Source organism: Lepus europaeus, chromosome 8 (assembly GCF_033115175.1).
Source record: "Lepus europaeus isolate LE1 chromosome 8, mLepTim1.pri, whole genome shotgun sequence".
NCBI lineage: Eukaryota > Metazoa > Chordata > Mammalia > Lagomorpha > Leporidae > Lepus > Lepus europaeus.
This window is the reverse complement of record NC_084834.1, coordinates 4,764,868-4,792,476: the sequence shown is the minus strand read 5'-3', so window position 1 is coordinate 4,792,476 and position 27,609 is coordinate 4,764,868. Positions and strand designations below refer to the sequence as shown.

At 38.0% G+C, this 27,609-nt stretch overlaps 1 pseudogene; it reads right to left on the bottom strand.

The window, feature by feature from the left end:
• Positions 1-21,506: 21,506 nt before the first annotated feature.
• LOC133765807 (oxysterol-binding protein-related protein 9-like) lies at positions 21,507-27,200 on the bottom strand (annotated as a pseudogene).
• Positions 27,201-27,609: the final 409 nt, after the last annotated feature.

Below are 27,609 nucleotides of genomic sequence, written 5' to 3'. Positions count from 1 at the left end.
TGACCCTTCAATCTGGCTGTAAGAGAGGCTCTGCTGAGACGCTAACAACGCAGTCAGTGCAACCCGAAACAGCTTCCATGGTTGCTAAGTGCACACACTCTGACACACTGTTTCAGATGAATTCCATACTCAGATGATCTCTATGACCACTCTACGTTAGTATGAAGAGCGACAAGCCAGATTCCCCCAGAAACTTCCAGGTTGCAACCATCACTTCAGATAGTAAAATACCTTGTGCTCAACCCGGCAGGTTTGAGAGTAAGCAGTTCTATCCAGCTCTCACTGCAGGTGTCCCTGCCTAAACTAAGAGCCTAGGTTCCCTCCCCTTTCCTCATATGCTCATTGACTTTTTGCTCTCATCCCTCCACAACACTATCATCCAATACACATCTACTTGTTTTCACAATCATGATTAAAAATTCATACATCAAAAATTTTGCTAGTAATTTCATCAGATATCAATTTGTAAATAACTTATGCAATAATTTATTTTATTTGTGAAACCATTTAAACTGAAATGTATAGAAAATAATATAATGAGCATCTGTACATCAACCAATGGATTTTAGAATAAAATATTACATTGATAATTTGAAAGTTCCTGAATTTTTCTCCTTCTCTCTCAAAAGACATCACAAACATTAATTTAGTTTTTCCATAACTATGCATATTTTATGTTTAAATACATATGCTATGGACCAAATAATCTGGATAATTGTTTTGAATGTTTCTGATATTTAAATAAACTGTGTCTTTTTCCAGCTATAATTTTAATTTTTTTTCCTGTCTGTATGTTCTGTAGGAGTCTAACCAACTTAACTGTTCATACATTGAATGAATATATTCATCCATTCTCATTATGATGTGAATATTGTTTATTTCAAAATTTTTTCTATTCCCTAAAAAAAAAAAAAAACCAGCTACAATTAACATTTGTGTTCCATTCAAAGAAATCAGAACCTAGAAGTCACCATACAGCCAGTCCTAACAAGAAATAGAAAGCTGAACAAATGGAAAAATCAACTATTATTAGATCTGTCAGAGAAGTTATTTCACAGAGAAAACCACAGCTCTCAATGTTGGAGAGATCAGCAGGTGAACATGAGAAGTATGGTTAACTGGGTGTAGAAAGCTAAATTCACAAACCTCTCTGGGAATCATTGTTGAGGTAGGGGATGCTGTACTTTTACTGACAAATTGTTGAAGTCCATGGTGGACATGTCTTAGAGGCAAAGTATCCAAGGTGATTCAATTATTGGGGAATTCTCTTTTTTCTGAAGTTTGACTTCTAGGAGCTTAACCAGATTCTCATAAAAAATATTAAAGAAAAATCCCTTTGTGCTCCAGCAGGAGGATGATTAAAGAAAAAAAAAAAAAAAAAAAAAACAGCCTCTTTGAAACATGCCACAACACACTGTTCTTTTGAACAAGTTCTGTTCGCAGTAGAAGCCTAGTCTCCTAGGATATTTTCGGGGACTACCTGACCTGAGGGAAGTGAACTACCAAGCCCAGCCCTCTCCTGCCTTCCATAAGGAAGAAAGGAGATATACAACCTGGGTCTGTCTTGCCATCTTGTTCCCCAGCAGGCAAGGAAAAAAATCTACCAAGTACTGGTGAAAAGCACAGCCCAGGGCATAAGCTCACAAACATGCTGACACTCAGGATTGTAGAATGGTCCCCTCCTCCACATCATACCATCACATTACTAAAGGCTTATTTGTAGCAGATCCCTTTATCTGGTGAATGATATCCTGATAGCAAGAAAGCTTATAAGAACAACAGGAAGAAAACACAGACTGAAGAATAAAGAGCAAGCATCAGAACCACCCCAAGTTACATTAGAGATGTAGAAATGATCAGACCTCATTTTTAAAACAACTATAATTAAGATGCTAAGGGCTCACATGGAGAAGGAACAGCATGCAAGGCCATATGAATGATGGGAGCAAAGAAATGGAAGTGTTAAGAACCAAAAGAAATGCTAGAGATAAAAATATGAACATAAATGAACAATTATTTTGATAAAAGGCAATCTAGATAAAAGAGTTCAATACCTTGAAAGTTACTGCCTGCCAAATCTCACAATAGACGAGGTAGGCAATTTAAATAGATGTATTAATGTATTAAATAAATCACACCAATAGTACTCTTTCAAAAACACAAAGCGCCAACTCAGGATGGGTTCACTGGTAATTCTACCACATATTTAACGGCTTATTGATAGACTGGACATAAGTGAGGAAGAATTATCTGAGCCAGAGGTCGTATCTGAACAAACTGCTCGAAAGCAAAGAGAAAAAAAGACTCTGTTACTCTGTTTTGAAAACAAGCAAACAGAAACTTAAGAACTGTGAAGCAACAAATAAGCCTTTAGTAATGTGATGGTATGATGTGGAGGAGGGGACCATTCTACAATCCTGTATTTCACATATAACATAATGCGAAATCCAAGAAGAAAGGTCGAAAGTAATCAAACAAATACTTAAGACAGTAATGACTTAGAATTTCCCCCAAATTAATGCTGGACACAAAAATAGAGATTTAGAAACTCATAGAACAGAGCAGTCATTGCCCAAAAACTAAACCTAAGGAAATTGTTTTCAAAGTACAGAAAATCAAAGACAAAGAAAAATTCCTGGAAGAACCACCGCGAAAACACACCTTATCTATCACAGAGCGAAATTAGGAGTTACATTTGATTGCTCCTTAGAAACCACGGAACTGAAAGAAACCAGAGTGTGATATTTAAATTGTTAGGAGAAAAAACTCACTAGTCTAGGATTCTGATTCTATGAAGTTATCTTTCAATAGTGAAGCAAAATTTGTCAGACAAATAATAAGTGAGGGGATGTGTTGCCAGTAAACCTGACTCGCTAGAAACGTGAGAAGAGGGGCTGTGTTGTGGCACAGCGGGGAAAGCCTCTGCCTGAGATGCCGGCATCCCAGATGGGCACTGGTTCCTGTCCTAGCTGTTCCACTTCCAGTGCAGCTCTCTGCTAATGTACCTGGGAAAGCAGTGGAAGATGGCCTAAATGCTTGGGCCCCTGCACCCGCACGGGAGACCCAAACAAAGTTCCACCTCTTGGCTTTGGCCTGACCCAGCCCAAGCCATTGCGGCCATTTGGGGAGTGAACTAGCTGATGGACCATCTTTTTCTTTCTCTCTCTCTCTGCCTGCCTTTGCTGCTCTCTCTGTAACTCTGCCAAATAAATAAATAAATAAATAAAATCTTTTTTTTAAAAAGTTAAAAGGAATTCTTTAGTTAAAAGAAATATGATTGAAAAGAGAGAATCTCAAATCTACCTAAAAAAAGTAGAGCACTTTAGAAGGAATAGAAGATAAAATATTTTTGTTTTATTTTACATATTGATATCTGTAAGTGAAACAGATCCTACCTATTATAAAAAAGATGGGAGGGAGGAATCAGAATTGTTTTATTATAAGGTATCCACAGTGTCATAGTGCCTGTGAAATAGTACAGTGTTATCCAAAATTTCCCTTGAGTTACTTATGAGTGTACTGATAGATCACAAACCCTAGGGCGACTATTAAAAATTATAAGACAAAATGACATACAATTTATATACTAATAAAGAGCGAACATGATAGCATGTAAATTATCGGTTAAAAGCACACAAAGAGAGAAAGGCAGCCAGCGCCGTGGCTTAACAGGCTAATCCTCCGCCTTGCGGCGTTGGCACACCGGGTTCTAGTCCTGGTCGAGGTGCCAGATTCTATCCCGGTTGCCCCTCTTGCAGGCCAGCTCTCTGCTATGGCCGGGGAAGGCAGTGGAGGATGGCCCAAGTCCTTTGGCCCTGCACCCGCATGGGAGACCAGGAGATCGCGCCTGGCTCCTGGCTTCGGATCGGCTCCTGGCTTCAGATCCGCGCGATGCACCGGCCGCAGCGGCCATTGGAGGGTGAACCAACCGCAAAAAGGAAGACCTTTCTCTCTGTCTCTCTGTCTCTCTCTCTCACTATCCACTCTGCCTGTCCAAAAAAAAAAAAAAAAAAAAAAAAAACAGAGAGAGAGAAAAAGGCAAAAATCGAGACAAATAACAAAGACAACAAAAAGGAAGCTACCAAATATTTTATATATAAATATATTAATCGCAATACGTTTATTATAACTTTGATATACACTGACAGATGGACTAAGATAAAAGACTCGCTGGGTCTGTTTTGAATATAAAAACACCTATGAGTATAGATTAAAAGTAAATGAATGGAGAAAGATATGCCATGGTAACAGTTTACAAAGAAAGTCAGAAATCTATTAATTTCATAAATAAAAGTTTTCAGATGAAATGGAAAAGAGTGGTATTGCATAATGATCAAGAATTAGTTCTCTGGGTGGCACTGTGGCATAGCAGGTAGAGCTGCCACCTGCAGTGCCAGCATCCCATATGGGCACCGGTTCTAATCTCAGCTGTTCCACATCTGATCCAGCTATCTGCTATGGCCTGGGAAAGCAGTGGAGGATGGCCCAGGTCCTTGGGCCCCTGCACCTGCATGGGAGACCAGAAAGAAGCTCTAGGCTCCTGGCCTCAGATCAGTGCAGCACCGGCCATTGCGGCCATCTGGGGAGTGAAGCAGCAGGTGGAAGACTCTCTCTGCCTCTACCTCTCTGTAACTCTGCCTTTCAAATAAATAAATAAATCTTAAAAAAAAAAGAATCCGTTCTCAGCAAAAAAAAAAAATCTTTAACACATTTATACCTAATGAGAGACAAAACATAATGCACAAACTGATAGAAGTACAAGGAAAAAAAATCTTAATTTGTAATGACAGCAGGAGACTTCAACATCTTGCTATCAGAAATGAACATATTCAGCAGGCAAAGAATCTATAAAGGCATTGCTGAACTCAACATTACCATCTATCAGGGGGATAAAATGTGATTTAATAGACTATTTAACACAACAATAGAAAAATAAACATTCTTCTCAAGATCCCATGGGACATTCAACAAGATGAACCACATTCTGGCTCAAGAAATACATCTTAAAGAATTTAAAAAATGATAAATCACATAATATCGACTCTCAGATAATAATGAATTAGAAAATAAATAAAAATAAGTGGAAAACTCTGTACATATTTAGAAATTACACTGTAGATTTCTAAATGATGCATGGGTCAAGGATAAATTCTCAAGAGAAGTGTAAAAGTACATTGAACTAAACAAAATTATAAGCACAACTTATAAAAATTTAATGGGGAGGCAGTGAAAAGAACACTTAAATGGGAACTGTAGCATTGGTACATATATAAGAAAAAAGAATTAAAATCCATCACTTATCTTTGGAAATACAGAAAAGTTGAGCAAATTAAATCCAAAGGAAGCAGGGGAAGCTAAACTATAAATTATAAGTGAAATAAATGATATTGAAAACAGGAAATCAATAGAGAAAATTAATGAAGAAACACAACTTGTTCTTTGAAAACACAAATAAAATTCATGAGCCTGTTGCCTGGCTAGCTAAAGAAAAAAAAAAAAAGAGACAAATTACTAAGACCAAAAATGAATGAGACGATATTAACGTCAATCTCAAAGACAATAAAACAAAAATATAGGAATACTATGAACTATCCTATACTCACACATCTAATTCCCTAGCTGATACAGACTTATTCATTCAAAGGAACATTTCCAAAACATGACATAGACAATACAAATAGCATTTTGTGTATCAAGAAAATTTAACCAATGGTTAATGATCTCCCCAAGCAAAACAGCACCAAGCCCAAACGGGTTTCCTGGTGAATTCTATCAAACATTCAAGGAAGAAATTACACCAATTCTCTATAATCTCTTACAGAAGAAATAAACAGATGGGAATACTTCCTTACTCAATGTATGAGGTGACCTTTACCCTAACACCAAAACCAAACAAAAACATTGCAAGAAAATTATATCTCATGGTCATAAATGGAAAATTGTCAACAAAGTATTACAAAATTGAATACATTTAAAAATTATGCACTATGACCAAGTGAGAATTGTGTGAGATATATAAGACTAGTTCAACATTTAAAATCAGTTAATGTAATCTATCACATCAACAAGCCAAAGAATAAAGATGTACACACATTTCAATATATATAGGAAAATCTGATAAAATCTAACATGTATTACGATAATAGAGAGGGACAATATATTCTATTTCATAAAGAATATCTATAATGTACATGCAACTAACATCAAACTTAATGGTGAGAATTATGAAGATTTTCTACTAACATCCACAGCTAAGCAAGGAATTCCCTGCCACCATTGATTTTCAGCATCCTATTGAAATTCCTAGTTAATAGGGAAAGAAAAGCCAATAAAAATATAGTTTGAGGGGCCAGTGTTAAGGTATACCAGATGAAGCCATTGTCTACTGTGCCAGCATTCCATATGGGCTCCAGTTCAAGTCCTGGCTGCTGCATTTCCAATCCAGCTCCCTGCTGAAGGCCTGGGGAAAGCAGTGGAAATGGCCCAAGTGCTTGGGCCTCTGCCACCCATGTGGGAGACCAGGATGAAGCTCCTGACTCCTGAATTCAGAACCCTGGACACTGTGGCCACTTGGGGAATGAACCAGTGGATGGAAGACTCTCTCTCTGTCTCTCTCTCCCTCCCCCTCCCTCCCCCTTCCTGGCCCCCCCCACACATGTTCCGCCTCTCAAATAAATTTTTGAATGTTTCACAAAGGAACATGTTCAACCCCAGAAAATAAAAGTATTACGTATTAGTAATATAATAAAAACTGTAAGTCTAGAATTAACTGAAAACATTTGTGAAATTGAAAACATGTTGAAGTAACATGTATATTGATAGATATTAAGAAGAAATCTAATTCCTAAGTGTGACACAAATCCACTGAAATATTTAAATGAAGGGATTAAACATCTGTTCCGATAAAATTAATGAGATATATAAGGAAAATATCCTCAATTATTCTATTAGGAAACAGATTTTAATTATTTCCTAATGGATACAAAGGAATAAAGAGTTGGAAAAATGTAAGACAGCTTAAATAAAATTAATATTAATGAAAGAAATAGAAAACTCAGATGAAAAGATCGAAATAGCTGATACCTGAATCTCTCCTAAAGAATTCACTTCCCTTTAAGTGCACTGCAGCAGGGATTTTTACTCATTCTTAAATATCTTGACATAAAACTGGTAGAATAATTTGCATTCATTTGCATTTTAATGTGCCTCCAAACCACTATTTTTACAACCTTTTTAAAGCCCCCTCCTTGGAACTCATCCAACTTTGTCAACAGGGCATTAATATATTGAAGGTCCAACATGAATATAGGTAAAATAATAAGGAAAAACACTGATTCAAGTGAGTCTGGGAAAAATGCTTAATTTTCTATCAATTTCAATAGTGAAAAACCTGAAGTATAGAGCAAGTAATTTGATCAACTGAATGAATTTGATTAAGATTTGAATCTAGAAGGCCTGCAAGTTTTACTCCTTCATCTCTATGCTTTTTGATCTTCAAGACTAATTTGCTATTTACCTATTTGGTTCATTAATTTCCTGGTTCTGTTTGTTTTAGAATAAACATAAAATGTCAAACTTATTACTGAAATTCAGAGAACATTATTTCGGTATATTGTATTTGGTTTGGTAATCCTACACTCATCTAATTACAGCAAGAAGAAACCCTGGCCTGCCAGCCTCTACTGAGTATGTTACAGGGAGGAGAACAGCAGCATGTGCTCTGATTGAAGGGAGATTCCAAAGAGAAAGGGGATGAGCTCCTAGGCTACTGAAATCACAAGTCAGGCAAGATGCTTCTTCCCTCAGAAAGGGTCCTGGGGCTATGTATTGCAGGGGAATATATAGTGCAGACTCCAGGGGTATTGCCCCAATGAAAGAACTCTCTTCATGGAAGGAAATGTTCAGAAAGAAGGCATGGTGGTGAGTGTTCTCCAACAATTCCTGCTTAAAAGAAGGCAAAAACGAGCCTAAACGTAGAGTGGCTGGTCTCAAGTATTGTAATTGGTGGTTGGTAGACACAATGAGTGTGACTTTTGGGGTGTTATCAAAACATCTACCTCAAGGGTGAGTTGTCAGAGAAAATTTTCTATTTCTGTGTCACAAATAAAGTAGACAATGGGAAGGTACAATTCCTGAAAATAAACTGCTTCCTGGGAAACAGCCTGCCAGGGCTTTTATAGCAAGTTTTAGGGGTGTCCAAGCAAGAAGGGTCCTTCCTGCTCAGACAATGCAAGCAAAATACCCCTTCACACTCTGTGCAAAAATGGCAGCACTGTCATCTGCCAGCTAGCGCATTTATTATTATGAGGACATTTCCGTTTAGATTGCAAAGATCTGGCTCAAGTTGTTTCCCACAGGTTTAACCTTTCCTATTTTCTAGCAGTTTGGCCTGGTCCTCACTGAGTTGCAAGTTCCATGGAACATTCTCTAAAAATAAGTTAAAGATAACATAAACAGCTTCATTTTTTATTCCTGTGTTCCAGTGTCCCCTTTTTGCCCAAATCCTTCACTATGGTTTACAGTGAGAGAACTACAAGCAAACCAGGAAGTCTGATTCAAATCCATTGAACCATAGACTTCTTATTAATTTAGTTCATGATATAGTATCCTAGAGTTACAATAAAATAAGAACCTAGACATGAAAGCATCAGAGCCAAATAATATAAATTTGCATCTAATTTTTATATTTGCATTGTGATATGGAAGTAAATTCATTAGAATAAAGATATTGTGTGTATTTCTACTTAGTGAGCACTTAAATTATGCATATATCTGAACCAAATGTATGAGATACCTTGTCATTAAGTACCCTGCACTGGAGACACAGTGCAATATACTTACTTTTTCAAAAATTTTATTTATTTTCAGAGATAGAGTTACAGACAGAGAAAGGGACAGAGAATGGTGTTTCATTCACTGGTTTGCTCCCAAAATGGCTGCAATAGCCAGAGCTGGGCCAATACGAAGCCAGGATCTAGCAGCTTTTTCTGGGTCTCCCACGTGGGTCTTGGGGGCCAAGCACTGGGGCCTTTTTCTACTGCTTTACCAGGCCATAGCAGAGAGCTGGACTGGTGCTTAGCCCACTACAACACAGTGCTGGCACCAATACTTGCTTTTATGCAGATGAGTATGTAACAGAAAGTGTAGAAAGATTCAGTAATAGTTATGCTAAAGTGAAGGGTCCCTATGGAGGTAATGAAAAAGGAAGGAATGGATGGTGTTTTGTAATGCATGCAAGTTTGCTGAGAACTTATGGAAAGTATTCTGATGCTAAATTTGAAGGACAGGATCATTTTTGTTATCAAAGGTGTTACTGAAAACAAGGTCATGACTGCTGGCAGCTTGAGAGCCAACTTGATGCAGGTAATTAAGGCTTCCAAGAGTCCCTCAACCTTTGGAGGTGACTGACTTTCCTATCACAAAGACTGTTTCAAATACTTCAGCTATCAGAAAAGCTTGTGAAGGGAGCAGAAAGGGAAGGTAAATGAACGTGGTTTCAGGAACAACAGATACAGCATAGGGCCAGCTGCAAGCTGGCCTCTGATGGGACCATAAAGAGCAGATCAGGATGAAACACAAATGGCCAACTGGTGCATGAAAAAACGCTCAGCATCATTAGCCACCAGGGAAATGCAAATACAAACCACAATGAGGTTTCACCTCACCCTAGTTAGAATGGCTCTCACCCTAAATAAATAAGTAAATAAATGACAAACCCTGGTGAGGATGTGGAGAAAAAAGTACCCTAATTCGCTGTTGGTGGAAATGTAAACTAATACAACCATTATGGAAGAAAATACAAAGTTGCTGCAGAAATCTGAAAATAGATCTACTAATTGACCCAGCTATCCCATTCCTGGGAACATACCCAGAGAAAATAAAATCAGCATACAGAAGAGTTATTTCTACCCCCATGTTTATAGCAGTTCAACTCACAATAGCTAAGATATTGAATAGAACCAGATGTCCATCAACTGATGACTGGATAAAGAAAATGTGGTCTAGACATGCATTATGGAATACTACTCAACCATAAAAAATGATATCCTGTAATTTGCAATGAAATGCATGCAACTGGAGACCACTGTGCTTAGTGAAAAATGTCACACCCAGAAAGACAAAAATAATATTTTTGAAATTTCTGGTAGCTACTATATAGAATATGAAAAGACCCTGAATGTATAACAGTGAAAGTAACATCTTATGATTTGATTATTATTTATAGCCCTTGGCTATATTCCTGTGGAATAGTGGTCTTTAAACTTTTTACTTGTTGAATACTATGTTTAGTGTAGTACTAACCCAGTGATGATAAAGTAAATCGAAAGTATGTTATTATAAAATCAAAAGAAAAAGAAAGGAAGGAAGGAGTAGAGAGAGAGAGAAGTAACCTTATGTTGTTAGAATTGTACCTTTGAAATATATGGAATTTGTTCTCTTTATATTAATAAGAAACAAGAAATGAGAAAAGAGAGTTTAAGCAAGGATGGCAACGTAATTGCTAAAAGAGAGGCTGGGATTAAAAGCTAATCACAATCCTGTTAACCTGATTTTATAGGGGATGACTAATGTCACACACATATTATACACATCAAAGAGCCTTTGACCATCTACCTACAAATTCTAGATATTACATGTTCATATTTGGTAATCAACTCAAAACATTTTGCTTCCCCGGGAGGTAGTAGGGTACAGACTTGATTGACATGAGTGTTGAAGCATGACAGCATTCATACCCACCTGTGGTCCTGAATGACATGGCTCTCATTCTTGGACTTGGTAGTCTCCTCTGAAGTGTACGGTGCAGACTCTACAGCGACTTTATCTTAGTCTGTGTAGCCACTGTCCAGGTAAACAAAGCTAACTGCTAACTTTGCAACTTATCAGACTCCTGTGTATCTTATCAGATAAATAACGCTCCTATTGAATTCTGGAAACTGGCCTTGAGATACCAGTTGAAGCTGAAAACTAATCTAGCTCTGGTCAGCATGGTCAGAGGACTGAATTTATGACTGAAAGCTGAAAATAACCATCAGTTTCCTCTTAAAACAAACTTCTGCCATAATCACATTAATTTCAAAATGTATGAGACAATTCATCAAAAACGGACACAAAGTCTACTGACTTTGTCTTCTAATTTGTTAGCTTCTATTTATTTTATGGATTTATTTTCACTTATTTTAAAGGCAAAGTACCAGAGAGAAAAAGAGAGCGAGCTCTTTTATTGACATGTTCACTCCCCACATGCCTACAGCAGCTTGAGTTGGGTCAAGCTAATACCAGGAGCTTGGGATTCCATCCAGGCCCCCTAATGGGTAATGGAGCTCTCTCCTGCTGTGTATCAGAATGCACAGCTAGAAGCTGCATCAGCAATGGAGAAGCTGGGATTCAAATCAGACTTCAGTATGGTACCCCATGTTGAATCCACTGCATCACTATGCTCACTCCAACTTTTTTCAATATAAATTTTCTCCTAATCCACTACAACTGCATACTCCCCCAAATTACACTCTGGAACATTTACAGTGGTTTTTTTTTTTGTTTGTTTGTTTTGTTTTTCCCCAGTTCCCTCCTGTGGAAACCAACTCCAGACATATTATTTTGTCAGTGCTTTCAATATCTGCCTCACAACACATCTTACTTTTAGGATCAGAGAAACCACTACTTGGCGAAATCTCATAACCTCTCCTTGCCTCAGTTTCCTCATCTGTACAGTTCTCTTTCTCCAGACATTCATTACTTAAATACGTTAGTATCCACCCTAAAACCTTGAGAATGGCTCTGATTAAACACCTAAAATATGCTCCATGAAATGGCAACTTCTTTCCTAGAATTCAGCTATGTCTTAATCTTTTTATTCACTGATCAACTCCATTTTCTTACAGAACTTACTACTTGTTGTAATTACTTTGTGTGATTTACTTGCTTGTGTTCTGACCTTGCCAACTCTTGGAAATCTATCAGTGTTATTGCATAAAAAAGAATGAAATCCTGACATTCTCAACAAAATGGTTGGAACTGAAGATCATTATGTTAAGTGAAATAAGCCAGAAAGAGAAAGACAAATACCAAGTTTTCTCTCATAAGTGAAAATTAATATAAATAGTATAAAAAGCATGTCAAATGCCTTGTTATTTGGATTACACATATAAATATCTATATAGAATATTGTCTTCACTGACTCAAATCATCTTAATAATAATACACTTTTCTTTCCTCACTTTATGATCATTGTCATGAATGCCACATTATCTGATTTTAATATCCCTGTTTCAAGAAAAATCTGTAATTATATGCATGCACATGGTATGTAAATATGAAGTCAGTATGACAAAATGCTAAAAATGTTAGATGTTTAAAGATTATAAATGCAAAATAATGATTAATAAGTAAATATATAAGCATATTAAAATAGTGTAAATATAAAATTTTAAAGCAGCTGTTAATAATTTGCCAACTGGTTAAGGAATAGAAAATGGTGATTTTAAAAAAAATATTTTATGTCCTAGCCTGATAGATCTGCAAAGATGTGTACTGGATTTTATTCAAGATTCAGTAAATTATTTGTGGGTTTGGTGTTGATGTGTAACCCTTTATAACCTCTCCCACTGAAAATAATGGTGAACAGCATACGCTTGTTTTTTTGGGGCAGTATGCCCCTTTTCCAGAGCACATTGTTGACATTAAAGTGTCTGCCTATATTTGCAGAAATGCCAGAAGGATGAAGTATGTCTAGGTTAATAAAGGAAATGTCAGTGTATCTGATATTTTGTATTATACTGGGGAAGAAATCATGCTTTTTGTAAACATTTGGATATAGGACAAGCATAAAATATTTACTTAGTATGACCATTGTACTTTCTCAAAATGATGTCATACTATCAGAGCAAATAAATCTCGACATTTAAAATAATTTTAAATTCTATATATTTATAGACTAGAAGTACTTGTGTAAATTTAGTACCACAATTAATTAAATATTTTCAAGAAAAATAATCAAACTGTACTTTTTACTTGACTTTATGTGGCATACCACAGACCTATCTTAAAAATTCAACTAACAGGGCAAGTGTTTACACTGCCAGTGAAGACACTAGTAAAGTTACTCATATCCCTTATCTGTGTACATGGGTTTGATTCCTGGCTCTGGCTCCTGACTTACCTTCCTACTAATACAGACTATAGAATACAACTATGATGACTCTAACAATTGGGTTCTTGTCACTCACCATGGAGACCTGGTTTGAGTTTCTGGGTCCCAGCTTCAGTCTTGTCCAAGTCGCAGGCATTGAGGGCATTTGAGGTAATGAATCACAAAATAGGATAGGGGATCTCTTTCTGTTTGTCTTGCTCTCTGTAATGAAAAACTAAATGTAAAACAAACAAAACAAAACAACACTTCAACCATGATAATATGCTTGTACTGAATTTTTTTTAAAGATTTATTTATTTGAAAGTCAGAGTTACACAGAGAGAGAAGGAGAGGCAGAGAGAGAGAGAGAGAGAGAGAGAGAGAGAAAGATAGAGGTCTTCCATTCCCTGGTTCACTCCCCAGTTGGCCGCAACAGATGGAGCTGTGCCAATCTGAAGCCAGGAGCCAGGAGCTTCTTTCTGGTCTCCCATGCGGGACAGGGGCCCAACAACTTGGGCCATTTTCTACTGCTTTCCCATGTCATAGCACAGAGCTGTTTCGGAAGTGGAGCAGCCAGGACTCGAAAAAGCTCCCATATGGAATGCTGGCACTGCAGGCAGCAACTTTATCCGCTACACCACAGCGCTATCCCCTTTACTGAATTTTTAAAATACTGACTGGATTTGATGATTATTAATTACATGTACTGGAAGATATGTGAATATTTTGTATAAATACAACTCATGGCAAGAGAACTTATGATCTAAACATGGATTTACTTATTTGCCATAGAATTTTATTTTCATTTTTAAACATTAGGCATTTCTAAACAAAAGACACTGAGCTAAGAGAAACTTTGTGCAAAATGGAAATTTTTTATGAATTATCAGCATAGCATTTTAATCTACAAATAATCATACCCTATTCAACACCCTACTGAATATTTCAAGCTACATTAAGAGTTTAGCTCATCCACTCAAATATTCCTAAATCCACTCTGAGTGGCTGGTGGCATCAGGATTTCATCCACCTATCCATTTATTCATTTGTGCCTAGGGGAAGATGTGGTGGTTTTATTTTGTGATGTGAGATAAAAAGGCTGTCTGAGCTGCATACTTTACTACCCCCAGAGGGAGAAGCCAGGCTGATTAAAATCTTGCCTTCTATAGTCTCAAAAATGTCATGTTTTTGTTTGCTCTTCCTACAGTGTTGTGTACATACCTGAGAAAATATTTGGTCATTCATAATAGTCTTATGAATTATGACATCCCCTACCATGATCTCTATGCTAACGTTTAATTTCCAGTTTGTTCCTGCTGTTACTTAAAATTAGTCTGCCATAGATGGCCTATTACTACTGTATTGGTAACAACAGTGAAAGTAGGGTTTCAATTTATTTTTCTTGTTAATTAGTAGATTAAATCAAAATCCCAGGGATGTATATATTCTGCTACAATGAAGGAAACAAGATTCATGTGAGAGAGGTGTCAAATTGCTAAGACTGAGTATATACAAGTGAGTGCATTTTTTCTATTTGCATCAATTACAGATTATTTACATCAATTGCAGATGTACATTGATTTTCTAACATTGTGATAAAGTGATGCTCATTTTAGTCAGGTCTCAGTTCAGGTAGAAACCCTAATATATAATTAGATGTTGCTTTTTTTTGCCTTAAATTCTGTGAAGCATCTAGTTTGTATGATATTGAACACAGTTGCTTTGACTTACACCTCTGATTGCAGATTTTTATGTTTTATAAATCCATAGTTTCTTAGGTGTATAGATATTTTCTGACAGTACGGAAGCGGACCAGTGATTTCTCTAAGCGTACTTTTCTCAGGTAAAACATCAAGTACAACTTGTAATGCATTGTGTTTTAACATCACATGTAGCTTTGACACGCTTGCCTAGCAATATCAATCCTTACAAAAATGTCACTGCTACATTCATGCTTCTTTTTATTTTGTTTTGTTATGATATTGTAGCTATATTTCCTTTGGATAGTTCTGGTTGCTTATAAAATCTGGATAAACAATAGATAACTAAATATCTTGTAAGAGTATTTGAAGTGACTCATTAAACCTGTTACAAATTTGCATATATGAGATTGGAGCAGTCTGTGGATGAACAAAATTATAAGCTTAATTTGAGACATGAATTTGGGGCAGTGGTTGACACCACTTGGGATGCCTCCATCTCATATGGGAGTACCTACTTGGAGTCCTGCTTTTGTCTCCAGCTCCTGCTAACCCACACACCAGGAGGTAGCAGGTGGTTGGTTCTTCAAGCATTTTAGTCCCAGACACCTACATGGGAGATCCGAACTGAGGTAACTGAGCATGGCTTTGCCTGGACCAACCTTTGCTATTGCAGGCATTTTAAGGGGGAGAACCAGCCCATGGAACATTGTCTCTGTTTCTCTAGCCTTTAAAATGAAATCAAAATAAATAAATAAATAAAACCTTTGTAAAATTATATTATATATATTTATTTTTGTGACAAATATTGGAATTCAGGTAAATGAGCCATTTTCAAAAAGTTAATGAAAATATGTGTTATGAAAATCTATGCATGGATAATCAATTTTTTTGCAAAAAATAAACTGGTGATTCTTGTTTTTGTGTTTTTTGTTTTTGTTTTGCCAGGCAGAGTTAGACAGTGAAAGAGAGAGAGACAGAGAGAGAGTTATAGACAGTGAGAGAGAGACAGAGTGGGTGATTCTGTTTTCCTATCTGTTCTTTGAAAAATATCTCAAAATTAAGGGTTTAAAGTTTAAATTTTTTTAATGTGGCCAAGCTTTTGAAAGCAAATAATTTCTAATAAAATTTTAGAAATATTTCATGAAAAGGTACACACACATATAATATAAATTGCACTAGAATACAGCGTTTTGAGAAGAACTGCTGCTGAGTTTTCTGTCTCTAACCAGCTCCTACAGAACTCTCTCCATAGAGTTGGAAGCTAATCATAGTGTTTGTTATCCATTACAGGAATTTTTGTTCTTCACTGAGTTCTCTGTTTAAATTCCTCTCAATGTTTGGTTTTAGAAATGAAGACAAAATGCTGAAGTAAATCTCATTGACACTGATGACTTCATTTACCATCTATGCAATGTTTCCCACTTGTCCGTGGTATTTCAGTTACCCATGGTCAACTACGATCCAGACAATGTTAAACAATAAATTCCAGAAATAACTCACATGTTTTAAACTGCACATGACTGTGAGTATTATGATATCTTATGCTCTCCCATTCTATATCACTCTGGATGCAAATCACCCCTTTGTTCACTGTATCCATATTAAATGTGGAACCCTCCCATTAGTCACTTAGTGTCTCTCTTGGTTATCAGATTGTTGTGGTACTGTAGTATTTGTGTTCAACACAATGCCACAATGCCTGCATCTCTCACTTTATTTCATCTCCTTATATATGTATAATATCATTTTTTTTGACAGGCAGAGTGGACAATGAGAGAGAGAGACAGAGAGAAAGGTCTTCCTTTTCCATTGGTTCACCCCACAATGTCCGCTGTGGCTGGTGCACTGTGGCCAGCGCACTGCGCTGATCCAAAGCCAGGAGCCAGGTGCTTCTCCTGGTCTCCCATGCGGGTGCAGGGCCCAAGCACTTGGGCCATCCTCCACTGCCTTACTGGGCCACAGCAGAGAGCAGGACTGGAAGAGGAGCAACCGGGACAGAATCTGGCGCCCCGACCGGGACTAGAACCCAGTGTGCTGGCCCCACAGGCGGAGATTAGCCTATTGAGCCATGGCGCCAGCTATGTATCATAGCATCTTAAAGCGTGACAAGAACTGTGAGTACATTACAGTAAGATCTTTAGAAAAAAAGATCATATTCACATAACTTCTGTTATAGCTTATTGCTATGATTTTCTTTTTATTAATTAACTCATAAATTAAACTTTATAATAGAGATGCACATATATGAAAACCATTCCATGTGGAGTTCACTACTATTCATAGTTTCAGGCATTCATCCACAGGTGGTCATGGAATGCATCTTCCCCAGTTAAGGGAGAACTACTCCAGTTCAATGATACTGTAATATACTCCTATTTTTCCACCTCAGATTTCTTCTTTGGGTTCTTCACCTTTATAGACAATGGTTTTTTATTTAAGAATCTCTTAGTGACACCCTATGTTTACCATTGTCAACATGATGCAGATGAAATAGAGACACAGGCAGTTTGCTTTTGTCTCAACGAAAGTATCCTTAACCAATTGTTGCTCATGAGATAAACCTTATAAATTTGATGCTGGGATGCTTCTAGAACAATCTGTCTATCATCAGCTTGCTTCATCAGATCTACCAAGCATCTCTCAAATTAATAAATTGCTCTCCATGAATGGTAACACTGCACTAGTCCAAAGTTTCATCATGACCAATGGCATCTTAATCAGTTTCTCCATATCTGCATCTCTTTTATGCACTATTGTCACTATACTCATGCCACAGAGATAACATAAAAACGCAAATCTGAGCTTATCAATTGTATTCTTTAAACTCTCAAAGTTTTCTCATAACTCATACAATACAGGATTCAATTCTTGCTATTTTTTCAAAGCCCAGTATTATTTAGCCAATATGAGTTTTTTTCCCCCATACACACACACACTCTCTCCCCTGCTCTCTCGCTCTCGCTCTTGCTGTCTCTTTTTGTCTCTTTGTAGTCACAGTAACCTCTTAGCAGTTTCTTAACAATGCTAAGACCAGTGCTACCTCAAATCCTTGCAAAACTGCTATATTCTTTTTCTATGTAGGCCTTCAGAAAATAGTTCAAGTGTTATTTCCTCAAATCAGTATCCATTAAGGCTGAAACTAAAATATATCCTCCAATATCATGGCCATATTGTTTGCTGTGATTTTCCTTCATAGCACTTGCCCCAGTTTGCAGTTTACAACTTGGTATTATTTAATCACTCTCTGTTCTCTCTGTGGCTCCAAATTTTATGTAGCATGATGTTCATATCTGCTTTTTCCACCACTGAATTTTTGACCCCCGGTTAGTTGTCTGGAAATCAACAAAATATGTACACAAATATTTCTCCTGAAAAGATGCTTGAGTTCCCATTGGTTTGGGACCTCTTTATAACTACCTATACATATATTTATAAAATTAATCACTGTTGTTCTGAAATTGGGTATGTGAACTCTCAAATGACCCATAGCATGATCATTGTTATAGAAAATCCCTGTGCTTATAACAGATCAGAATATAGTACTTATTCTCTGTGACAATGGCCTTCTCTAAGTCATTACTTTATCCCTTTTTGTTTTAGCAGAGAATCATACATTCCATTGCAAGTCACCATTCTATACCTGATCCATTTCTTCTATTTAATTTTCAAAATTAAAATATTTTGTTCAAAAGGAAGAGTAAAATAAGGAGTTGAGAAGGCATGAAACAAAGCAATTTACAAACTGTACATGGTATTACGTGATTCATGTTCTTGTGAGATACCACCCTAAATAATCAGGTCCCAAACCGATTTTCTACATGGAATACACAGCGAAGGTCATAAGAAGTGTCCTTAAATCTCTTCTTCCATCTCACTGTAGTAAAAGGAGGGCAGTGCATTGAGATGTGGATTTGTTACAATGTTCTGCCTAGTTCTCTGGCAGTTTCCAATGAATATCATTATCTTGCCCATAAAAGAAGCACACCTAGCAGTGGGCAAAACACTACCCACTGTGAGATGAAAAGTCCTCCAAGCCAGCAAACCTATCCATCTGAAATTTGAGTGTATGGAAATTTCCAACAGATGCAAGGAAGAAAGACAATAAGAATATTAGGTTACAGTGTAAGGAATTATAGAGTTTGGTATTACTCATGAGAGCTGTTGAACTTATCTTGTTATTTGACAAAGGTTCAAGCAGTAAAACAAAATATGTAAGGCATTGAAGTGAGTACATTATTTAAAAGTACTATCAAGAACAAAGTTTAGGACATTCTATTATGGCAGAGTAGGGAGAAGACATGCTGATTGTGACCAGGGGAAGATAACAGAAGACAAGTGAAGGAAGTGCATTCCTAGGGGAGAGTTGGAGTGTAATTCTGCAGTGGAAATTCTACAGAAAGAAGAGGTGTGTGGAGAAGCATGGATAGTACAAACATGCAGCAGGAGCAGCTATTACCACCTGTAACTCCCACAGCTGGTGGCTACAGGAGACAGCTACTGAGAGTTAGGTGAGAGCAGACTACAGCAGCCCTCATCAGTGGTGATACTGCCCAAGGGAGAACCTTACAGACCACAATGACTCTGAGTTTGGCATGGAGCCCTGACGGGGGTCCATAAAATATATATATATATATATATATATATATATATATATATGTGTGTGTGTGTGTGTGTGTGTGTGTGTATATATGTGTATGTATATATGTATATATATGTGTGTGTGTGTATATATATATATATATATATATATATATTTCCGTTTCCCTGTCCCCTTAGAAGGGTGCTCAGTGACACCATCTTAACACCAATAGAGGCTTGGGGATCTGATAAAATCTCTCGGGGGATTTTATCAGAGGGAAGAATCTGCACTCCCCACTGACTTTGAGTCTGCCCTGGAGGGTTGGCAGGGTGATGGACACCCACGTAGCACTGTGGAGGTGCTCCCATCTCCCGACCCTATCACAGGCTCCAGGATTCAGACTGCTAGGGCAGAGCACTCACAGGTAACTGCTCTAGGAACACCTCTGCTCTTTCTGTGTGTCAGGCAGGCATGCAGGGCTGAGCATGGATCCCTTTTACCCTGAGACCATGGGAGCCTGGCCACTATGATATGGCGTGCAGTGTAGCTGGGTCTCTGGGCAATCACTGTGTGTGGCCTCAGAGGCTCAGAGCTCCTTGACTGCCTGGGTGGATCATGGCAGAGAGTTCCATACTCACACCGGAGACTGCACAGAACCTTTGTGCTGTTTATGTGCCTGTATCAGTGGGGGCTGTAGCATCTGTCAGCTAACCCTAGGCACTGGTCACCTCAGAACAGAGGTGAGGCTGTGATAACACAAACAGACATGATCATATCCTTTCCTCTGCTGATAATAGAGGAGATCTACCACGCCCAACTTGGGGGTCACTCTGGAATCTCACCCCACACTTGACCATGGACTAGAGCTCCCTAGCACCACCCAGCACGCACATATGTATATCTCCTGCAGGAGCAGACGTTCCGCTAAGCCACAGAGGAATAGTCCACAGATAAAAGCCATCAGAGGAGAAGAGCCACAAGTGTTTCCACAAATGCCTAAAAATAAACACAGAAAGGTAAGAAATGAGCAATGAAGAGAAAAGGAATACAGGAACAGTTCAATATTAGATTGTGAAGATGAAGAATTTGATGAAATGCTTGAAAATAAATTTAAAGAATGACATAAGATCACTCAGAAACACAGAAAAACAAATTCATGAGATAAAGAATTCCAAACATAAATAATTTTGAGGTGAATAGAGATTGCAAAGCGAAATCAAACTGAAATATTAGAAATGAAGAATTCAATGTGTCAAAAAGAAAATACAGTGCAAAGCCTCAACGACAGATTTGGTGGTGAGGCAGAAGAAAGAATATCTGAGCTAGAAGATAAGTCCTTCTAAATATCTCAGTCAGATCAAAAGGAAATAAAAAATTAGAAAAACTAAAAACAGTGTTGAAGATATATGGGATACTATCAAATACCAAACATGTGTTAGGAGTTCCTGAAAGCATGGAAAGAGAGAAGGCATTTGAAGGCCTATTCGGTGAAAATTTCCCTTATTTTGAGAAAGAAAGGGACATCCAAGTACAGGAAGCACACAGAACCCCTAAGACATGATCAGAAAAGGCCTTCACCATGACACATTATAAAACTTTCAACAGTAAAATAAAAAGATTTGAAATGTATACCAGAGAGGATCCTTAACTGTGCTAAAGCTGATTTCTCATGAGAAACCCTACACTCTAGGAGAGTGGAGAGACATAGTCTGAGTCCTAAAAGAAAGAAACTGTCAACCCAGAGTATTGTACCCAGCAAAGTTCTCATTTATAAAGGAAGTTGAAATAAAGACCTTTTAAAACGAAACAGAAATTGAAAGAGTCTGCCACCACTTGTCCAGCCTTACAAATGATTCTTAAGGATGTGCCACACAATCCCTCCTTGCCCACTGGAGTAAGATCAAGTGCAGGGTGTGCTGCACACAGAAAGAGAACGATAGTCATCCTATGAAAGACTGTGAAGGCAGAAAGCTTCCTGGTAAAAGTACAAAGGAGCGAGTCCCGAGGGATAGACTGTACCTCTGACTGGATTGCCCATGCAGCAGCCAGGGCATCCCATCACACCAAGCAAAGAGGTGCTCAGGAGCCGTCCTCAGCGCCCTCCCCAGGAGGCACTGGGGGCCGGGGCCTTAGAGAATGGCTTTCTTGCTGGCCACTTGTGGAGTGAGCAGACCCAAAGGCCTAGGTGAGGGGCTGGTCCCCACCCCTGAGTCCCCAGGGTCCCGGATGCCTGCTCAGGGCCAGGCCATATGTTGTGCACACCAATTGACATCCCAAGGAATTTTGATTCAGATATGAGCAGTGAATAGGATCTTGTTAAGACACTCAGTATAAAAGGCTGAAATGGGTGAATGATGGGAAACCTGTTAAGCCATGTATGTTACACTGTTTTTGGAAACCCAGGAAACTGGCCCTTCTGAAACTAGCTCTGCCTTCTCTCCAGTATCATTTGGTAGTGTCTGGTGACACTGAAACCTCTCACCAAGAATGGGTTGTATGGCTTTTTGGCAACCAATCGTTTCCTTCCTGCATGGAAGGCTGAGAGGTACCATTTCACAACCTGAACCATTCAATACCTGCTATCCTTCTGGTTACTAAGACTCACAAGCAGGCCCAGATGTGCAAAAAGGTCTGCATACATTTCTACAAGAGATCTTCTTTCAAGAATGAATGCTGGGGCCAGCGCTGTGGCTCACTTGGTTAATCCTCCACCTGCGGTGCAGCATCCCATATGGGTGCCGGGTTCTAGTCCCGCCTGCTCCTCTTCCAGTCCAGCTCTCTGCTGTGGCCCAGGAGGGCAGTGGAGGATGGCCCAAGTGCTTGGGCCCTGCACCCACATGGGAGACCAGGAGAAGCACCTGGCTCCTGGCTTTGGATTGGTGCAGTGCCGACCGTAGCGACCATTTGGGGAGTGAACCAGAGTAAGGAAGACATTTCTCCTTTTCTCTCTCTCTCTCTCTCTCTCTCTCTCTCACACACACACACACACACACACACACACACACACACTGTCTATAACTCTACCTGTCAAATAAAAAAAAAGAATGAATTCTGGAAGAACTGCCTTAGTTAGATCCACTCCAAGATAAGCCTGTGACAGGAGGTGCGTGCAACACTCCTGTGCTCCTCCACTGACCCTGCCTCTCCTCATCATCTCTACCATCATGTGAATTAAAAAGGTCAGCATCACTGGTTCCATTGGACATGGAGGAATTAAGTGATTCTGTGGTATCTGGATACTTCAGACTATTTCACAAGCTGCTGTGTGCCAGGACAGAGGCAGATCCAGAAGAATCTATTACGTGCTGGAATTCATCAACATCATACAGTTCATCTTCACTGTTAGAATAAGAGAACTCTGGAACTGTATTTGGAGACAAGTTGGCATGGCTTAGAGAAGTCAGACTGCTATAGGCGGTGAATGCCCACTGCCTGTACTATTCAGTGTTGGGGTCTGATGATGCTCCAGAGTAGCTAATAAGGCCCAGCTGGCAGCGAAGACTGATGCTGCTTTGACTTTAAAGTTGAGTAGGTTCTGGAGGTGAGACAGTCTGGGAAGGCGTTGTGCTGATCACTGGTTCCAAGGGACTAGGCTGATGCATTGCATCTGTAGGATTGGTAGTACTTCTAGCAACCTGCAGCAACACAACGCAGTGTTTACTTGATTCTACCATGCTATTTATGGTCTCTGTCAGAGTTTCAGTTTTCTTTCTCTGTTCATCACATTTGCAGTTTTGAAGCTTGTCATCAAAAAGCTTTAATTGTTCTGTCTAGATGTGTAGGTAAGCATCAGCCACTGTAAGTTTTTTATCAGTCTTGGACACTAGGAACAAACCCTGAATCCAAACCCCCAGAGAGTGGCAAGGAGGAGGCAGGGAGAGTGCGACATTATGGCCTGGCCCCGAGCAGGAGAATGTTGGGTTTATGATGAATCATTACTGAAACGTCTTGGTGCTGCCAAACATGAGGTTGGGAAATACAGAGTTTACCCCAGTGACCAGGACAGTGGGTGTAATCAGCCAGCAGTCTTTGTGCGGGAGAACCTCGGCACTCCCTGTGTTGCCGTGGCTGCTATCTCAGGGATACTGGACTTGCCGACGCAGATGAACAGTTACAGCAGGAAAAGCCTCCCTTTCTCCCTCGGTGGCAGTTGTAATTTTGACTTTGGTCCTGAGAAAAACCAGGATTGGAAAACAAAATGTTTGCTCCTTTTCCAAACCTTATGCTCTGAAAAGCATTTATAAATCTAAGTCTCGAGCTCTGGACTCTAGTATTGCTATTAAGATATACAATCTGTTTCCTAGTTCATGTTATCTTGAATTCTCTATATATACACACACATACACATATCTACACCTATATATAATACCAATACACACAAATATATTTGAGATTTTTCATAAATACTCCATCTATTGTAAATATTGGTTCCTCAGAGATGTTTTAGAAAAATAGCTCAATGTACTTATATGGAGTGTTAAGGAAATTTCATGGTTTCACCTACAATAACTTTTATATTGGAAATGAACTGTTATTAAAAGGTATCTAACCCTGGATTACAGTTTAATTATACTCAGTGCTTCCTACAGCTTCATAAACTAACTTTTCCAACCTTTAAAAATACAAGGAAATCCAAGGCAAACAATAGAAATATTTATTGAAAATGGTAGGACCAAATTGTTACTTATTAATAATAACTTTGAAACTAAATGACCTAAATTCTTCAATTAAAAGATACAGACTGGCTTAACAGATTAAAATACAAGTCCAATCTGTTTCCTGATTACCAGAAACACATGTCATCAACAAAGGTGTACATACATGGAAAGTGAAAGGATAGAAAGAGATAATCCATGGAAAGCAAAAATGAGCAGGCATAGCCATCTTAATATCAGAGAAAATAGACTTTAACAAAATATGTCAGAATAGACAAAGAAAAGCATTAAGTAATGATTAAGGAATGAGTTCAACAGGAAAATGTGACTTTAGTAAATGTATGTGTACCCAATGCCAAGGTTCCTGGCTGTTGAAAGCAAAAATTATGGATCTAAAGGGAGATATAGATTCAAATACAATAGTAACAGGGGACCTCAACAGCCTACCTTAATCAATGCACAGGTCAATGAGACAGAAAATCAATGGAGAAACTACAGAGCTAATTGACACTATGGATGAAATGAACTTAACATATGTGTACAGAATATTTCATCCAACAGTTGCAGAATACACATTATTTTCATCAGTGCATGGGCATTTTTCTAGGATAGGCCATATGCTAGATCATAAAGCAAGTCTCACCAAATTAAAAAAAAAAAAGAAATCATACCATGATCATACCATGTATCTTTTCAGACCACAGTGGAATGAAGCTGAAAATTAACAACTCAATAATCTCTAGGAGATATGCAATAGAAGGTATGCAATCGTATGGAGACTGAACATGCTCCTGACTGAACAGCGGTCCACAGGAGAAAACTAAAGGGACAGTTAAAAATTCCTGCAAATGAATGATGATGACATCACAACATATCAAAACCTGTGGGAAACAGCAAAAGCAGTGTTAAGATGGAAGTAAACAGCATTTAGTGCCTACATCAAGAAATTATAAAGCCATCAAATCATCAATCAATGTTTTTCAAGTACCAAGAAAAACAAAAACAAAATAAAATCAAAATTAGTAGGAAAGAAATAATTAGATAATAAATATAACTGACATCAAAATGATGCAAAATCTCACTGAAATGAAGAGCTTGTTTTTTGAAAAAAATCAACAAATTGATACATCATTGGCTCAACTAGCCAAAAAACAGGGAGAAGATCCAAAATAATAACATCAGAGAAGAAAACCGTAATGTAACAACAGATAGTACAGAAATAAAAAGAATCATCAGGAATTACTACAAACAGCTATATGCCAAAAAACTGGAAAATCTAGAAGAAGTGGATAGATTTCTGGACACATACAATCTACCAAAATTGAGTCATGAAGACAATGATAATCTAATTAGGCCAATAATCATCATGGAGATTGAACCAGTATAAAGATCCTCCCAGCAAAGAAAAGCCCAGGACCAGAAGACTTTACTACTGAATCTCACCAGAATATTAAAGAACTAACTCCAGTTCTTCTCAAGCTATTCAAAACAACTGAAATGAATGGAATCCTCCCAATGTCTTTCTATGGGACCAGCATCACTTTAATTCCAAAACCAGAAAAAGCTACAACAATGAGTCAGAACTATAGATCAACAGCCCTGATGAACACAGATGCAAAAGTCTTCAATAAAATACTAGTTAATTGAATCTAATGACACATCAGAATGATCACTTACCTGGACCAAGTAGGATTTATTCCTGGTAGGCAGAGATGTTTGAACATATCAAATCACTAAATGTGATAGATCACATTAACAAGTTGAAGAATAAAAACCACAAGATTATGTCAATTGATGCAGAGAAAATATTTGATAAAATACAATATCCCTTTATGATAAAAAACCGTAAGCAGATTGGGTATAGAAAGAATATTCCTCAACACATTCAAGGTAATATACGACAAACCACAGCCAGCATTATATTGAATGGGGAAAGGTTGGAAGCATTTCCAGTAAGATCTAATACATGAAAACAATGGCCACTTTCACCATTGTTATTCAATGTAGTTCTGGAAGTTTTAGCCAGAGCCATTAGAAAAGAAAAAGAAATCAAAGGGATAAGCATTGGAAAGGTAGAAGTCAAATTTTCTCTGTTTGCAGATGGTAAGACTTTAAATATAGGGGAATCAATAGTCTCTGTTAAGAGATAATTGGAACTCATAAAACAGTTTGGAAAGCTGCAGAATCAACACAGAAAATCATAGTATTTATATACACAGACAATATCATGGCTGAGAAATAACTTGTAAGATCAGTCCCATTAACAATAGCTACAAAAGATTTCAGGAGCCTGTGCCGTGGCACAGAAGGTTAAAGCTCCACCTGCAGTGCTGACATCCCATATGGGCACTGGTTTTAGTCCCGGCTGCCCCTATTTTAATCCAGCTCTCTTCTATAGCCTGGGAATGCAGTAGAAGATGGCTCAAGAGCTTGGGCCCCTGCACCTGCATGGGAGCCTGGAAAGAAGCACCTGGCTCCTGGCTTCAGATTGGCGCAGTTCTGGCCATTGAAGCCATTTGAGGAGTAAACCAACGGAAGGAAGACCTTTCTCTCTGTCTCTCCCTCTCACTGTCTCTGTAACTCTACCTCTCAAATAAATACAAAAGAAAAAAAAGAAAAAAAAATTCAAATACTTTGGAATAAATTTAATCAGGGAGGTGAAAGATCTCTACAATAGAATTTATAAAACAATAAAGAAAGAAATAGAAGAAGACACGAAACATTTAAAAATCTTCTGTGTCAGTAGATTGGAAGAATTGATGTCTGGAAAACGTCTATACTTCCAAAAACAATTTCCAGAATCAATGTAATACCAACCAAAATATCAATGTCATTTTTCTCAGATCTAGAAAAAATTATGCTAAAAATCATATGGAAACACAGAGACCCTGAATATGTAAAGCAACCTTAAACGATGAAAGCAAAGTTAGAGGCATCACAATACGAGATTTCAAGACATAATACAGTGCAGTTATAATAAAAACATCCTGGTGCTGGCACAAATACACACACACACACACACACACCAATGGGTCAGAATAGAAACTCCAGTAATGAATCCATACATCTTCAACCAAGTAATCTTTGATAAAGGAGCTGAAATCAATGCCTGGAGAAAGAGCATTTGCTTCGACAAATGGTACTGGGGAAAGCGGGGCTCCACTTGCAGATGTATGAAATATTCTTCACAAATATCCACTCAAATTGGCTCAATTTTAATCAATCTAAATCTATGACCCAATACCATCAAGTTACTAGAGAACACTGGGGAAACACAATAAGACATTAGTATAGGCAAATACATTTTGGAAAAAAAGAACAGAAGCACAGGCAATCAAAGCCATAATCCACAAATGGAATTACACCATGCTGAGAAGCTTCTGTACTGCAAAAGAAACACTCAGCAAAATAAAGAGGCAACTGACAGAATAGGAGAAAATATTTACAAACTTGAACTGGCAGTTTTCAAAAGTGAAATACAAATGGCCAACAGACACATGAAAAAATGTTCAGGATCACTTGCCATTAGAGAAATTTAAA